This window comes from Rhamphochromis sp. 'chilingali' (assembly GCF_963969265.1).
Source record: "Rhamphochromis sp. 'chilingali' genome assembly, chromosome: 13".
Taxonomy (NCBI): Eukaryota; Metazoa; Chordata; class Actinopteri; order Cichliformes; family Cichlidae; genus Rhamphochromis; species Rhamphochromis sp. 'chilingali'.
In genome coordinates, this window is record NC_137940.1 from 14,853,250 (window position 1) to 14,869,653 (window position 16,404).

At 41.8% G+C, this 16,404-nt stretch overlaps 1 long non-coding RNA gene across 1 annotated transcript; it reads left to right on the forward strand.

Moving 5' to 3' along the window:
• Positions 1 to 13,544: 13,544 nt before the first annotated feature.
• LOC308408671 lies at positions 13,545 to 15,375 on the forward strand. Its single transcript, XR_013973832.1, has 3 exons — positions 13,545 to 13,631; positions 14,547 to 14,639; positions 14,770 to 15,375. It is a non-coding gene; the product is annotated as an uncharacterized lncRNA (long non-coding RNA).
• The last annotated feature ends 1,029 nt before the right edge of the window (positions 15,376 to 16,404 follow it).

Genomic DNA, 16,404 nt, shown 5'->3' on the forward strand with positions numbered 1-16,404 from the left:
GGCGGAAAGGAACTACGACGTGGGCAACCGGGAGCTGTTGGCCATCAAGCTGGCGCTGGAGGAATGGCGGCATTGGCTGGAAGGGAGCGAGCATCCAGTAGTGGTTTGGACCGACCACAAGAATCTCGCCTACCTCCAAGCGGCAAAGCGTCTGAACGCCCGACAGGCCAGGTGGGCGTTGTTTTTCACTCGGTTCACCCTGACCATTACCTACAGACCCGGGTCCAAGAACACGAAACCGGACGCCTTGTCACGCCAGTTCGCACCTGACGTCGACCCGGGGGAGAAAGAGAGGCCCATCCTGCCCGCCTCCTGCTTTGTGGGGGTTCTTACCTGGGAGATCGAAAGGGTGATCCGGGACGCCCAGCGACAGGAACCCGACCCCGGGACTGGTCTGGACGGCAGACTGTATGTTCCCTCGGCGGCCAGGTGTAAAGTTATCCAGTGGGGCCACGCCGCGAGGTTCGCCTGCCATCCGGGTAAGAACCGCACTGTCACTTTTTTGCAACGGTTGTTCTGGTGGCCATCTCTTTCTCAGGACGTCCGCGACTATGTGGCGGCATGCCCAGTGTGTGCTCGAAATAAGTCATCGAACTCCCCTCCATTGGGACTCCTCAGACCGCTGCCCGTCCCCGGCCGGCCATGGTCGCACATCGCTCTGGACTTCGTCACCGGCCTTCCGCCATCCTCTGGTAACACCGTAATACTCACGATCATTGACCGTTTCTCTAAGGCTGCCCATTTTGTTGCCCTTGCCAAACTCCCCACCGCACTGGAAACCGCCCGGCTCCTTACCCAGCACGTTTTTCGCCTTCACGGCATTCCGCAGGACATTGTCTCGGACCGTGGGCCCCAGTTCACCGCTCGGGTGTGGAGGCTGTTTTGTGCGGAGCTGGGAGCCCAGGTCAGTCTGTCTTCTGGTTTTCATCTGCAGACTAATGGACAGGCGGAGCGAGCTAACCAGGAGCTGGAGGCCTTGCTGCGCTGTGTCGTCTCCTCCAGCCAGTCCTCCTGGAGTGACCAGTTGGCATGGGTTGAATATGCCCATAACTCCAGCACGTCGGCTGCTACGGGGTTCTCTCCTTTCGAAGCCTCCTTGGGGTATCAGCCCCCGCTTCTCTCCATCTCCGAGGGCGAGGTGGCTGTGCCTTCTGTCCAACAACACATGAGGCGCTGTCGACGGATCTGGAGGGCGACCAAGGCAGCTCTTCTGCGGACGTAATAAGGAGCTCGCTGACCGTCGTCGCGTTCCTGCACCGGCCTATCGGGTGGGCCAGCAGGTATGGCTTTCCTCTAGGACTATTCCCCTGCGGACCGAGTCCAAGAAGCTGAGTCCCCGGTTTCTGGGCCCGTTTTCGGTGCAAGCTGTCCTGAACCCGGTTACGGTCCGGCTGGCCCTCCCGCGCAACATGAAGGTGCATAATGTGTTTCATGTTTCTCAACTTAGGCCGGTCCGGACCAGCCCGTTGTGCCCGCCTCCTGAGCCCCCGCCGCCCGCCCGGATGGTCGCTGGCGCCCCGGCTTATGACATTACTCGCATTATGGATGCCAGGCGGCGCAGTAGGGGTTTTCAGTTTCTGGTGGATTGGGCTGGGTACGGTCCGGAAGAGCGTTCTTGGGTGCCGCGGTCTGCGATCCTCGACCATGGTATGGTGAGGGAATTCCGCCGCCGGCACCCGGATAAGTTTCGTGGGTCGCCCGGGGGCTCCCGTTAGAGGGGGGGTACTGTCACGGTCGGATGGTCTTCCCGGACGACCTGCTTGTTTGTTTGTGTGTGTGTGTATGCCCTCCTCTCTTTCTCTCTCCCTCCCTACTCTGCGGGTCTGGCTGCCGAGGAACGGCGTCTCCGAGAGAGTGAGAAAGGCCGATCTCTGACCCGGAAGTGTAATCTTCGGCTCCAGCTGCCGCTAATCTTTCCTCACTAGACGGAGGTATTTAACGATGTGTCCAGACGGCAGTCGACGCTGGATTGTACTCGGAGCTCGGTAGCTAAGTGTGCGCGTGATCTTGTCACCCGCGTGGCCAGGCAAGCCTTCTCATCCATTGTTGTGTTTGCTCGACTTTCAGATTGGAGAAGTACGGGACGGAGGAGTGGAGTAAAGGATTCACTGGTGTCACACGGAAGGAGCGCACACAGACCTCACGGGAAAACTCACCTTCACCACTTCTGGGAACTGAAAAAGAAAGGACAATTATTGGATATATTGATGTTTAAGGACTATCTTTCACGCACTTTAAATAAACGCACTGTCTGCTTCAACCCAGAGCTCCGCGCTTGAGTCCATACCTTCCATCAGCCGTGACACTAACGGGGTATTATTGTGTTATAAGTTTAATAAGAAGCTGTTCATCTCAGGAACTGGTGGAGACCAGAATATAACTTTAGAGGAGAATTATTATTAGCTTCATACGAGGTGGTCAGATCTGTGTTTCAGGCTGAATGTTAATGTTGCTCAAGGTATTTGTTACTGTGTGAAAAGGCAGAATAAATACACAGTTGGTGGATGTTCGCAACTAAAGAATGTGGTATTAGCACTTTCTCTCTTCAAGTAAAAGTGAAAGAGTGCCTTAAAGTGTGCTTACTATGTACAGTATGCTGTTCCGGAAATCAAGGGACAACTTTTTGACTTTGCTAAAGTCTTTGGCTTGTGACAAAGACTAATACACACATACAATGAACTTAAATAAATTGCTTTGAGGCAAATATGGGCAAATAGCACAATGTAGTGCTATTTGTCTAACTAGCGAAGCACATCAGTCACATGTTTGCTTATGCACATTTGAGTTATTTGTTACTAAAACGAAGCAAAAGAGATCAAATCTGTCTGAATGTCTTGTTCAGTTTTTACATATTGCTTACAGCGCTCTCCTCCTCTCCTCTGTCTCCTCTCATGCTCTTTCTTTCGTCTTCATTCTTTCCTGTGGGACAGCTCCCCTTTCTCTCTCTAACTTTGACACCAGTTCTTTCCCTCATGTATACTCTTATGAAATTTGACTCCACTGCTTTTCACAGAATTAACATTAGATTTATAGATATAACTGACAGCTCAGGTGGTGAGCAGGATTCATTCAGAGGAGGACTACTTTATTAAGTATTCCACTATGTAAACCAGTGTGCTGTGTTACAGCTTTTATATGCATGTGTGTGTGTGTGTGTGTGTGTGTGTGTGTGTGTGTGTGTGTGTGTGTGTGTGTGTGTGTGTAAAATGTAATGCTAGGTATTTATTAAAGGCAGTATTTTATACTGTAATTCATACATTAATCTAAGAGACTGATGAGTCCAATTAGGCATGTTTTATTTTGTTTGTGGGATCTTTAATAGTTGGGGATGATGGAGGAAATTCTGTCAGAACAGCTGTATGAAGCTGTGAGTGCGGGGTTAAAACTTTGGTTCTGCCATGTAACTCTCATTCTGCATGTATAGAGGTGAGTTTCTTTCTGCTGTTCAATAATAGTACTGATATTTCTAACAATATTCACATTTCTATATGGAGATCGGTGCATAATTAATAAATGTCTACATGTGTTTTTTCAGCAGTGTGCATACAGAGATTTTAATATAGTTTCTTTTTTTAAAACCTCCTTCAGTCAAACCCATACATGCCATACTGAAATGACTGTCATAATGCAGCAGTCAGTGTGACTGTATTACTGTTGTGTCAGGTTAATGTCTGAATCTTAAAATATGTATTATGTAGACTCTAAAAGCAGAAACACAAAACTAACCAGAAAATACAGAACTTTCTGAAGTGAATCTCAGGGACTAACTGTGTGTGTATTAGCATTGCAGTAGTAAGATCAATACATCTAATTCTCATTGTGCTGAAAAATACAAAGTCTAAGTTTAAGCCACTTTTTAAAAAAACAGAATGATATCAACATTTACATCTCATTTGCTCCAACTGAATGTCTGTCTTTTACACATTTATCAGAAAGAAGAACATGCTAGAAAGTGGGTACATTGTATAATCATCCACAGACAGAAGATTTAACCAGAACAAATTGCTCTCAGAACTGTACTGGAATAATCTGCATTAGCACTCTGGCAGGGACTCTCAAAGGGTTGCTTGGTCTTTCAAAACAGAATTCTTAGATTTTTTTTTTTTGAGTAATTCCAATAATACTGATATAATATAAATGCTACAGAGCAGGAAGGCTGCTCTATAACTGAAATTGAGGTCTGGTCTCCTGATTGGATAAGAACAGCATAATTCATCTTGACCTTAGGTATCCAGAAAGAGGAATAATAAATCATCCTACAGTGCCATTCCAAAGTCTGTATATACTCATTCAAATACAGTTACATTTTTGAAACAAAGGCCAGGTGTAATCAATCGTCTACTAAACTTTTAAAGAAAATTCATGTGATGTTTGCCCTGATCACAATTGAAGTTTAAGATAATAACAGAAAACAGGCCATTGGGTAAATCCAAGTCTTTAAAGAATGCTATTTACCTTTACATTTTAATCAGATTTAGACACACAGGGACATCTTTTCAAAGGCTATGGTTGACACATCAGATTAACATGGAAAATATCCACGGTGCTTGGTGATTCATTACTCAGTATGCAATTGCAGGTCAGTGAGTAGGTCATAGCAATATGATAAATTTTACAGCACTTTTCTGCCTTGACATACAAAGTGGTTTACAGTTTATTTTCATTCTCCAATTCAAACTCGTGTTGGAGAAAGATGTGTTTTCAAAGCTCACACTTGAGCTGAATTGTTCCTTTAAAGGATCGATCAAAGCAAAGTCAGGAAACTCTTAAACCAGGATCTTGGAATCAAACCACCAACCTTCAGATTAGTAGGTGACCTGCTCTACCACAGCCACCCAAACTGAGAGCTTAACCTTTTGAACATATTATAATATTAAATCGGTGCTCAAAATATATTGAATGGTGGCTGCCACATGTGTCAGCAATGAGAGAATTGGAGAGCCATTTCAGATAAGCACAGAGTGAAGTTAAATTTACTTTGATAAATATAAACATGAATCTTCCTTAGTGAACAGAAAACATTAAACAGAAGCAGAAAAATGTCTGAAAATTATGACACTTATAAAGATAACGTCACAGTTTTGCTTATCTCACCTTGTGAATGAGCTGATTTGCAATTTGAGCATACAAAGTTGACAAAGATATCTTTAAGTGTGCACACTAAGTGAAGGTGACATATCTGATGTGGTTATGGCACTGGAAACAGTTCAAACATATAAACTGAAAAGACCCAAATCAGAATCCAGAAATCAGGGCTAACAAGATTATTTTTATTTATTTATTTTTACTTGTCAAACTGGTCGTAGCTCAGCAGCAGCTTGTTGGGTACATATAATGAATTAAAATTTGTGATGGCAAAATATAGAGTTTGTCAGTAATTGAACAGTATATACATAGACTGGCTTGGCTCACCCACTCTCCGTGACCCTAAAATGGTACAAGTAAGAAATAGCCAGTACACAGTGACAGTACTCTTACATGGATATCTTTGGAGTAGCAAGAAAAACACCCTACAAGAAGCACACTAGGCTCGGGCAGAGTTCCATGAAAACCTTGAACTTTAGAGGCTATAAACCCAAATAGTATGACGTTGGTGAAGCTGCCCACTACACTGCTAACTTTGTACACAGAAATACTGAAATCTTAAATACAAGAGAAACATTCATAGTCTTACTCTGGAAGCTAGTAAAGACTTTATATTTATCTTGTTAACATATAACTGAGGTGCATTCACTGTTGATACAATTGCTCTAACCTCTAAAAACCTTTTATTTGCCCTGCAAAATGTTTTCATTTAGGTGTGTTCAGAAGAACTACTGGTTCTGCTGGAGACTAATAATGGGGATAACCACAACATCACTGGTTTTCAAAAATGTCATGAGCATTTAGATTAAGGCTTTACTGTCAGACTAACTCTCCATCTGTTCATAACAGATTTTGTCCTTCACTAGCTGGGCCCAGGTCCTCATTTTAGGTTTGACAGCGTTTTTTTAGTAGATAAAGGCAGATGGCTCAAATATGAATTGAGATGCAGTTTGGGGGAGGTCTCAGAGGGGACTCAGAGTGGCTCCTGGGCCAAGCAGATCCCCAAGTACTAATGAGAAGTGAAAGAATTGAAAAAGAGGAGGGAGGGCGGGGCATGAAAAAGAGAGCGAACACCTTGGGGATGTCATAAATAGATAAGAACCAGAAGTGACATGTTTGGAGGTGTGGTCACGCTGCTGAATTTCATTTATCTCCAAGAAGTCAAGTCTCTTCATTTGAAGGAAGAAAGAAGTCTGATGAAGTCAGCTGAAACAAGCTGAAATACATAATAAAAGACTGGACTGCTGAGGGCAATGGTATGGTATATGTTACGGTTTTGAGGTACAGTTCAGATGTGCTGAAGGACTCATTATCAGTGTCAACTCCAACCCAGTCTCTAACAGTAATATTAACTCTAAACCTTTATTTCAGAGAAAGCTAAATGTTTTTTGTTTTTTCATGAAACAAAAAAAAAACAATTAGGGGCATGACCAGTTCGATTTCAATTCAACTTTATTTGTACAGCGCCAAATCACAACGACAGTCGCCTCAAGGTGCTTTAGATTGTAAGGTAGACCCTACAATAATAAATCCAGACAAAAACCCAACAATCATATGACCTCCTATGAGCAAGCACTTTGGAAGGAAAAACTCCCTTTTAACAGGAGGAAACCTCAGGGCCTGAAAACTGAAGGCTCTCCCTCTCTTTCTATTTTTAAATACTCTAGGAACCACAAGTAAGCCTGCAGTGTGAGAGTGAAGTCACCCCATATCACCCCAGATCACTTCGCTCTGGGGTGATATGGGGTTATGGTACTATAAGTTCATTAAGAAAAGATGGGGCCTGATTATTTAAGACCTTTTATATGAGGAGCAGGATTTTGAATTCAACTCTGGATTTAACAAGGAGCCAATGAAGGGGAAGCCAGGAGAAATATGCTCTCTCCTTCTAACGTACAGGAGGTTATTTAATGGCATGGCTGCTTTGATTGGCTAATTTGCTGACACAGGCATCTGCAGCTAGGCCCCTACCCTGCTAATTTCAGTCACCAAACTGGACCTTCCAACTGGGTTTGCACTTTTAGTGCCTTTTACAGCAGTCCTCCCTTATGGCGTGTCCTCATTTGCAGTTTTTTCCTCATATAAGATTTGTAGATTTGTTTTCCTTGTGTCTGTTACTGCATTATTTTACATTACATTTAAGTTCAGCAATAAAGCTGCTTTTATTTCTCACATCCTGAGTCCTGTGTCTGGGCCCGACTATCCGTCACGCAGCCACCTTGACAGTTACAAACTAAAAAGCTTTCATAATAACATTTAATGTATTTTTCAATTAGATTTAATTAATTTTGTTAATTACTTTTGGTAATTTGCCATAAAGGAGCTCCTCAGGGGACTGTGTACTCCTCATCTACGGCACAGTGAGCACGAGTGGGGTAAACGGAGTCCTAATGGATGACTTCATCAAGTAGTCTGGGAGGAATAATCTACTTCTGAATTTGAATAAGACCAGAGAGGTGGTTACTGATTTCAGAAGGAACATGGTGACTATATGACTTGTGTCTATCCTGAGGCAGGATGTGAATGTGGTGGAAGAGTATAGCTACTGAAACTGATGTGAGCAGCCAAATTTACAACAAGCTGAACTGAAAGAGCCACAGAGGCTGTATAAAAAAGGGGGATGAACAGGTTTCTATTTCCTATTTCTCCAAAATATAATTATATTTTTATTGCAATTGATTTCTTATTTGAAAAAGTAAATAACTGTGTACTTGCATTCCAAAGCTTGTCACCATAAAAAGTAATCTGAGTACTCTGCAGCCAACAGTGGTCTTGATTATAAGTTTTACTGGTTTTACTCAGATTCCTGAGTAATCTGTGGAAATGATTTTCTCCTCTCTGTGACATTTTCACATACAAAAAGCAAAGGCAGTCGTGCTCATTCATACTGGCTTCACACATTTCACACCCTCGCCTCGTCATACTGCAAGAACTCAACCTCTGCGCCCACTGACACACACACACACACACACACACACACACACACACACACACACACACAATCATCCACAAGGACTCGCAGAGTTTGATATTTTCGCCTAAGTGGCTTGTATAAAGACAGTTCTGCCTGGCTTTCCGACATGACTCACAGTTACTAGGGGCTACAATGAGGCCAGACCAAAGCCAACTGTGTTGCAAGTGTGTGTTTACATATGTGTATATGCAAGCAGCTCCTTTGAAGCAACTTAAAGAAGTCCAGACGCTTTTCTTTGCAAGCTCCTTTGAAATAAACTTTCAACAATGAAGACAAGCTCTCTTGCCATCTTGCAAGATGCTGTCTCTGTCCAATAGGTTTTTTGAGTGCAACAGTTTTGATTTTTTTTCCTTCTTTTACCCGTTAGTTAAAAATTATTTCAGTTACTTACACTTTAATTGTCACATGTATTGGCTCACCCTACAAATCAATGAACTCAGTCCACAAAGCAAGATCAGGGTTCAGTTCCTTCACACCACACACCCTCATCCGTGTCCTTGTGGACCCTGTGTTGTGCATTGATTTGGTGGTGTGAGCCAGTATTTTGGACAAAGTGTATATAAAGGCAGACGTGTGGGGCTTGATATTATATTCCTTACAATTCAGTTTATTTATATGGTGCCAACAAAATGAATGCCAAGGCACTTCACACTGTAGATTTAGGACCCTACAAAATATAACTAAGAAAACCCAACACTTGAGCATATGTTGTCTGCCATGATATGGATATGACATAATATCATTATTGTTTGTACAACCATCTGAGAAAATAATGGATTACATGGTTTAGTAAAAACAAGTGCTTCCTCAATGAAAATATGTTTTCAGTTCTTTTCAGTTTTTGATTTTGGAAATGTGTATTTCAGCAGGGAAAAATCAGAACTGAAATAAAGTGGTGTCAAGCACATGAATTATATTTTGTGTGTGTGTGTCTATCTATCCATCCATCCATGCATCCATCTAGCCATCCAACTTTTTTGGAACCCTCCAGTCTCTTACAGTATGTTACTGTTAACTGAAATTACGGTCAATTACGACCTGTTAAACAGTAAATGACCGCCTGTTGGGACACGGTATCCTCTAGCAGAGATGAATATTTTTGGTACTGATGATGCGTGATAACGGTAAGTTACTGGTTAATATATTGCAGTATACCAATTTCTTAATCACAGTATGATGTTACTTTGTTGACGTAATTTACGATATAACGACATAACGGTATCTTACTGGCGTCATTGTCGCCAGTGAGATACCGTAAAAAAGGCTACGGTGCGTTACCATAATTTGTCCAAGAGTATTATACCATACCAGCAAAAACGGTATCATCCTGCAGAACAGTAAGCTACCGTAACACGGCGTCACAGTATGACGCTGGCAACAGTGTTACCGTAAAGTGGCGATGAAAAGTCTAACAGTGTAGCCTTTTCTTCAAGTTCCAGTGCACAGCTGGGATTACCTCTTGCCGGAATAACATACGAATACATCTCTAGATGACATACATGGGTTTAATAGTGCTATATCTCATATATATGCAGTAATGAGATGAAACACATATTACTTCTACAGTCTAATTATTCATGTCAATTGATTGTTTTAAAACAAATGTAAGCAGTACCACAGCCTGGCATACAACCAGGCTAACACACAAAATTATGACTCATTCAATAAATGCATTAGTAAAGACATAAGCGATCTATCAATATACTCTGCACCAAAACTCAACAGTTGATCAGTTCAACTGTTGCTTTTGGTGGTTTCATGTGTCTCAAATATGCCTTCAGAGAATAGTCATGCAATATAAATACATAGTACATGTACTATAAGTACAAATGTATAAATAAAAACCCCTCAACAGGGATTTCAACAGGGACCTACTGTCTATTAAACGTGAACTCTAACTGTACAAGACATTTCAAGGCTCCGCTGTATTTGTAGCAAATGCGTCAAGTCCACAGATGCTTGAATATACTCAACAGATGCAAAACTCCTAGAAAAGACAAAACATGTTCATGTATTCAAAGAGTAGTCATTTTACTTCTCTGTGCAACAAGCAATCTGTCCATATTTGCTATCTAGAATGCCCAATGGGCAAAACTATATAAATGACTGACTGAATTCAAGTTGAAGAAGCGAGTGCCTATTTAAAATCAGTATTTAGTTATTATCTTAGATTCTTTTTGCCTTGCTAGATGTTTGCTTAATCCTTAGCCTACAGTCACATGAATCCTCTCAGAGTTTTCAAGGACTGTAAACACAGATTGTGCCCTAGCTGGGTAAGTGATATGCTAAATATTAAGGTTGAAAGTTAGCTTTTTAATGATAACACTGGGTTTTTACATCTCTGTCCACCTGGGCAATTGCTTAAACACACAAGACCTTAAAGGCAAATAGCTGCTTTATCAGTTTTAGTTGACTTTTGGTATTTTTAAAAGGCCAGTACATACAGACCACCTGGATGACCTGACTGGCGTGTAACTGACAAGCATGTCAGAATTATATTAAGGTGCCAGACTGCTTAGGGCTTTGTAAACAAGAAGACGGTTTCTGCAATTAATTCTAAAGTTCACTGGAAGTCAGTTTGCAGGATATAAACGTATTTTACTGTGCATTTTACAGTTTTGTTACAGTTTTGTTCTGTTCTTCTAGAATATCATTAAAGTTACGTAAATAGACTGTGATTTCACATTTCAAATGTAAATTAACATTAAATCACTGTAATGCAATAAAACGTAATTTTCATGATTATTAAATGTATCTGTCTGTACATATGCATATGTAGATTGTTAAAATACATTCACAAATGTATCATGATTTCACAAATATCTGTCCGTTATTTGAAAGATTGAACTGTTGAATTCAAATGTAATGCTATGGATTTGATTTGATTTGATATACCTTTATTAGTCCCACAAGAGGAAATTTCATAAGGCTGCCGACCTATTGCACGCAATGGCGGCGCCATCTTACCCTCCGACCATATATACATTACACAAAACATCACATGGGGAAGACAGGTCAGAGAGGTATAACAATGGAAAAATGAGGAATAAGGAATCCCATATATAATTAGCACAACAAACTCAATTTTCATTACTGAAAATAGCTGTATTTTCATGAGACAGTTATTTTCTGTTACTTTACGGTAGTATTTTGGCGCCCCAGCTGCCGGAATCTTACTGTTTTTTTAGAATGTTTTTTTTTCTATTTATATATAATTTCATTGTTTAATCACATTAACATGTTCCTAATTTAATGTTTAAAATCACTTGAAAAGGCAAGATCCCATGTAAAATTAGTGCAACAAACTGTATTGTCATTACTGGAAATAACCGTATTTTTATGAGGAAGTTATTTTCTGTTATTTTACAGTAGTATTTTGGCGCCCCAGCTGCCAGAATCTTACCATTTTTTTAAGATGGAGAGCAGATTGGTATCTTTAAGGTTTGGAATTTCAATCTTAATTATGAAACTAAAAAAAGAAGAAATACAAGAACTTGACTGATGATACACATCTAGGGATGGGGCAGTCAAGACCTTTGTGATGTCCCACAAAAATCACAAAAAAACCCCAACAAAATAAAACAGTTAATCATTCTCTGATGAGGAATGTTTGGTGGGCTCTGTCGTGTTAATATGCTCTAAGAAAAAAAATTATCATTTGAGAATGTGACCCACTATCTAACAAGATGTTTTGAGAATATTATTATGAAATATTATTGGGAATTTGGATCTTCAGTTAAAAACAAAGTGGAATAATGACTTTTTCTCCTTGGCTCTGGATGAGAGCTATAATGGCTGCCACACAGTCCAGCTACTCATTTTTTTACATGTACAAAAGAGTTTAAGATTATAGAGGAGCTGGCAATAATGTGTTTAATGAAAGGGACTACATTAAGGTGCGTTTACAGAGCTACCTGAGTATGGAACTTGAGAGCAGAAATTTCACTGTTTTGTGAGAGGAAAGGCAAGGATATTCCAAAGGTAGTGATGTGCAGATCGATCCTGAAATATCGATTCCTCCGATACCAGTCATTTATGTTCTAGAATCGATTCTCACATTAAAATATAGATATTTTTAGTAATTTAGGGTCAATTTGTAGTTTATCATTAACAGCAACACAGTGGAAAGAAACTATAACATTCGGATTGTCTACATTCAAAGGAACTACTTCCTCTTCCGCCTTTCATAGTCATGTGCAAAATATGGCTGTATAAATGGCTCGCAGCCCCTTGGCGCGCGCACTCACAACAATGGCTGAGCCTAATTGTGCGGACATATTTTACCTCCACAAACAGCTGAGACATGGTTTGCAATACATGTAGCAAAAAAGTGCTCCAAGAGTGAGGTGTTGTGGCTATACTTTCCCAACCTTGAGACCTCAGAATTAGGGAGACAATCAAAAGGGCACATTTTACAGGGTTTATTTATCGGATAAAATACATTAAATGTCACCGAAACAGCGGGGGTGTCCAAATTCAGAGGCTGCTTCCACCTGAGGACCCGCCCTTCACGGTCTAAAGAAAGCCGGTAGTACTACTAGTAAAGTAGTACGTCATGAGTTCCCTCGGTGGAGTGAAACTCAGCCGTCTGCTCCTTGCTATCTAAAATATAACCGGGCGCTGGCGTAAACTCTCGACCGTCTCACACTTTCTTTAATTAGTTTTCTGTTTGAACCCACCCGAGGGATTAATAAAGTTAAATTTAATTTAATCTAATCTAATAACTTTAATCTCAGCCAAACCAATTTACTCACGAACAAACAAAACACTGAAAAAGCCAAACAATAACATTTTTAAGTTATCAAAGTGACTTATATATCATGTTTAACCCGAGTAGTGAAAGCCTGCGGGGGTTTGAAGACGATGTGTCGATCGGCTCAGATAATTGAAGTTTACACAGCTACATTCTCACCTGAAAACATGTTAAAAGTTGGGGGTTTTTTGGACCCAGAAAGAGAAATAAGAGTAATATTAAAACTAAGTAACTGCCGCCATTGTTGGAAACTGGAATTGGCTCGGCCGCGCTATGAATTCTGCAATATGGTTTTTCAATTTTGTTGTCCAGGTGGAAATTCGGGAGAATGGTGGCTCCGGGATTCTCCCAGAAAAATCGGGAGGGTTGGCATGTTTGGTTGTGGCAACATCACTAACCTTGTCAAACACCTCAGAGTAAATCATATCACAGAATATGAGGCGCGTATGTTGAGATGAACTGAAGAGGAGGAGAGGGACAGGTGAAATGACACACTGATGTTGGTAGCATTATGTAAATGCTTCATGTTAAAACTGATGCCACCAATTGATTTTTAACTTTAAACACAAGTATGTTGTTTTGAATTTAATTAACAACATAATATTTCAATACAACAAAATGCAGTAAATTAAATCCAACGTAAAAAGTTCATTTAAAATGAAGAGCACTTTAATTTAAAGAGGATTGTCCTAATAGGCTCTCCGTACTTCTGAGTTTGCACATGTGCAGTGTGGAAGTTTGATCATCCGCCATTTTCAACTGAGACTTGCATATGCTTAGCATCCTGGATAGAATCCATCGCCATCTGAGGATTATTTGGTAAGTACAACAATTTAAGGATGACAAATTTGATTAATGTATACTAACTGATACACATCTGACACTTTCGGGAATACTTTTGCATTTTCTTTAAACAAATGATGCCTGGCAAATTTTTTAACACTCTAGCTTGTATACCTCTCTCACATGTTAGAAGTATGAAAACATTTAACAAATATTGTTGAACCTGCTTCGGTGTAATTTTCCAAAATCTTTTGCGATTCTTGTTAAGATGAGACTTGCCTACTAAGACCGACAGTTTTAAAATTACTCCCAACATCTACCGCACCTGCTCCCTGACATCAGTAATGACCACTGGGAGCGCCAGCGATCCTGTAGTTTGAAGAATGAAATGAATGTATAGTGTATTTTAGAAATGTGCATCAATTAAGTTGCTACATTGTTTGAAAGAATTCGACTCCATGTTGATTTCTGGTTTAGTGTCAGAAATCTTCACTGAAGAAGCTTCACTTTTCTTTCCAAGCTCCTTAGACTACGATGACCTGGATGACTGTGAACCTTCACAGACTTATTGTTATCCACAAAATGTCATGATAGGATTTTAAGTCCATATTGCCCAGTTCTAATCTTCTATTTAATTTTAATATTTTTAGGGGCACAATTATTAAATATATTGTTGAACAATCTACAATTGATTAAAGCAAAAATGAAAGCTTTCACGTAATGTCAAAATTGAAAAGCTTCGATTTTTGGGTTCATATATTTGTTAATCTGACACAGAGGAGTCAGTGCCTTACCAATCATGAACCTCACTGCACATCACTGATGTGAGTTATGAAACATTGCTTAATCACATATCTGCTATGTGTTAATATTTTTGACTTTGTTTTGTAAAGAGGTTGAAAGGAACCAAAATAGGAAACTTCCCTCATATTGAGTTCTTATCTCCACCAGAATCCCAGCGTTGATGTTCGACGGGAATGCATTCTGAAAGCTGTCTGTGTCTACTTAAATGAAAAGCCAGATGACCTGTTCAAGGAATTCTTGGTAAGTTAAAAAAGGAAAACGATCAGTTATTTACCTTTTTTAAATTTGGGATTGGAAATGGAAGGTGGACTTACTTGTCCATATGTATATGTACGCAATTAACTTATCTTTTTTTAATTTTTATTTAAAGGATGTGGATCTTGGTGCAAGCAGAGAAACGGAGCAGCTGACTTTGGGAGTCTATGTTGTCAGACATGAGAGCAAACTCTGCAGATACACCTGAGGACATTGGTGTCATCATAGAAGGATGCACTGTGCTGCAAGCTCTTAGTGATGTGGCAAAGGGTTGTGCCCTCCTGCTTGGACTAATCTATAGTCTAAATCTGAGCTACCCAAAGCACCTGAAATACACATTTGAATTTCTTCAGAAGGTGCTGATGGAGTTGGATGGGAACAACCTATCCATGAAGGTGCAGGTTCTGAAAAACAAACTGCTTGAGTGAAACAGCCTGCAGTGAACTATAGAGGACACTGAACTTTAAGGTTCTCGAACCCTTCTCCTTGCACTTCATAAACTGTTCAGTTTGAATTGCCACAAGAACTTCTGCAAGGCCTTTCACTTTTCTGCGTTCTTTGTTCTTGAACCTTTACCAACATCCAACTACACTGAAAAAGACTGCTCCTAACTTTGGACTTCAGTTTAAGTTTTGAAGCAAAGGTTATTTTTCTAAATATGGACAAAAATGACACAAAAGTAATTTCTACCTGCTGTTTGCAGGGCTGTATTGTAGGCTTTTCATTGTAGCCCAATCAAGTTTAAATTCCATCCATCCATCCATCTTCATCCGCTTTGTCCGGGGCCGGGTCGCGGGGGCAGCAGCCTAAGCAAAGAGGCCCAGACCTCCCTCTCCCCAGCCACCTCCTCCAGCTTGTCCGGGGGAATACCAAGGCGTTCCCAGGCCAGCCGAGAGATATAATCTCTCCAGCGTGTCCTGGGTCTGCCCCGGGGCCTCCTCCCGGTGGGACATGCCTGGAACACCTCACCCAGGAGGCGCCCAGGGGGCATCCTTGTCAGATGCCCGAACCACCTCAACTGGCTCCTTTCGATGTGGAGCAGCAGCTGCTCTACTCTGAGCCCCTCCCGGATGGCCGAACTTCTCACCCTATCTCTAAGGGAGAGGCCAGCCACCCTTCGGAGGAAGCTCATTTCTGCCGCTTGTATCCGCGATCTCGTTCTTTCGGTCACTACCCACAGCTCGTGGCCATAGGTGAGGGTAGGGACGTAGATCGACCGGTAAATTGAGAGCTTCGCTTTTACACTCAGCTCCCTCTTCACCACGACGGACCGGTGCAGCGTCCGCATTACTGCAGCTGCAGCCCCAATCCGTCTGTCGATCTCCGGCTCCCTTCTCCCATCACTCGCGAACAAGACCCCGAGATACTTGAACTCCTCCACTTGGGGCAGGAACTCATCCTCGACCCGGAGTGGGCACTCCACCCTTTTCCGGCTGAGAACCATGGCCTCAGATTTGGAGGTGCTGATCCTCATTCCCGCTGCTTCACACTCGGCTGCGAACCGTTCCAGTGCGAGCTGGAGGCCTTCACTCGATGAAGCCAACAGAACCACATCATCTGCAAAAATGCGGGAGGATGGGCCCATGTCTCCTCTTCGGGCTGTGCCCGGCCGGACCCCATGGACTAAGGCCCGGCCACCAGACGCTCGCCCTCGGGCACCCTCCCCAGGCCTGGCTCCAGGGCGGGGCCCCGGTAACCCTATCCCGGGCAGGGTAAACTGTTCCCTCGGTGTCCTTTTCATAAGGGTCTT